Source organism: Sinocyclocheilus anshuiensis, unplaced genomic scaffold, assembly GCF_001515605.1.
Source record: "Sinocyclocheilus anshuiensis isolate Anshui unplaced genomic scaffold, SAMN03320099.WGS_v1.1 scaffold461, whole genome shotgun sequence".
Lineage (NCBI taxonomy): Eukaryota > Metazoa > Chordata > Actinopteri > Cypriniformes > Cyprinidae > Sinocyclocheilus > Sinocyclocheilus anshuiensis.
The window spans coordinates 2,005,698-2,007,563 of NW_015541005.1; positions in this window are offsets into that span (position 1 = coordinate 2,005,698).

Consider the following 1,866-nt stretch of genomic DNA (forward strand, 5'->3'; position numbering starts at 1 on the left):
ACAATTTTTTTTAAATGTGTAACATATCACACATAAAGCAGTTAACACTGCTTGTGACCCTCTTGTCAAAACCAGTCAGCAGTGCCCTTTTATATCAAACACCAGCCCAAATGTGAGCAGTACCTCAGCCTCCAGCGGTCTGGACTGTAGCGACACTAGATCTGTACCGACCTGCTGCAGAGCTCATCTGCTACACACAGATCCATCAGCTGGGTCAGTATGAAGCGTTCATAAGTTACAGCCGCTAAAGGATTTACTGGACAACAGCTGATTTATTGATTCATGCTGATGCAGTTTTGGTCTGCAGCTAGAAAGACATCATAGTCCACGGTTTATTACGTTGCAAGCTGCAGCTGATTGACAGAAAATGCCCTTGAAGTTGCGCACGCTGTCACGATTATTTCAAACTCTGCCTTTGAACTCGTAAAGCCGCTGTATGGTCTCTCACTCTCACAGCGGTGAGTCCAGTCTGTTTTAAATGGCAGGAGATGAATGAGGGGTGGGATTGGTCCCTTGCTCCTTCCATTATGTTGCTGGATTTATTAGCTTTTATCTATGTGCTTGTAATTAACCCTCCTTGTAGCAGTGAGGAGCCCCAGTACTATATAACTAGTACTGGCAAATGCTCCAATTCCTCTCAGTGAACCCTGTGTGCCCGCAGTCATTATTCAGAGGGACTCACAGAATTAGTCTGCTGTCCCTGGGGCTCGCACAGAACCTGGATCCACTCCATCATCAGCCTCTGAGACTGAGGGCACATCGTGACCACATACAGACATCTGCCTGCTCCTGAGCGACTCCAAACAGCATGGAGATGCAGCCAAGGACGTCCACAGACACAATTACTGAGGCGCTAAAATCAATATTGACAGAAGTCGTATTGATAGCCTGTGGAGCCTGGAGCCTGATCACCTTGACAGGGAGCACAGTGACCCGAGACTATTTAGTACCTTTTTGGGGTTTTTTTCTAAATGGGCTCAACTGGAAAAGTACCCAAAACCAAAGAAAACATGGTGTAGGTCCATGTAGGTGGACGGGGTGATCTGATTCAATTAGCGTGGTGTAATCATGCTCTGAACATTTCCAACCCTGTTAAAAAGAAAGTATATAAAATAGGTGTGTACATTGTACAAATGTGCAGAACTGTAGATAGATTTGGTCGTTCTAAACGGAACAAACTTGTAATAATACAAATAACATGACATCATTACTCTAGGATATTTTAATCATTACAAATCATTTTAACTTTACAAATCATGTAACATTTCTTAAAGAAGTCTCTTATGCTCAACAAGGTTGCATTTATTTGATCAAAAATACAGTAAAAACAGTAATATTGTGGAATATTATTACTGTCACACTCTGGTGTGTGTAATAATCCACAAGGCAGAGAAGGCGATGAAGATGAGTTCAATATTTGTAATTATCTAGATAACAGGTAGCTCTACCCACACACAGCATGCACCACACACTGATGAGATCGGACAAACACTGGCTGTAAATAAGACTGAGGACTAATGAGATAATTAACATAGGCGAGAGAGATAACTAATCAGACACGAGGGAAAACTAGGTCAAACAGGGAAGATTAAGGAATGACACAGACTGTGACAATTACAATTTCAAATAACTGTTTTATTTTTTAATATTTTAAAATGCCACATGATGTCACATGATCTGTCAGAAATCATTCTAATAGGCTCGTTTCTTATTATTATGAACAGTTGTGCTGCATAATAATTTTGTTGAAATGGACTTTTCAGGATTGTTTGATGAATAGAAAGTTGATGAAAAACAGCATTTATTTGAAATAAAAATCTTTTGTAACATTATACGTCTTTACTGTCACTGTAGGCTAATCAAAAT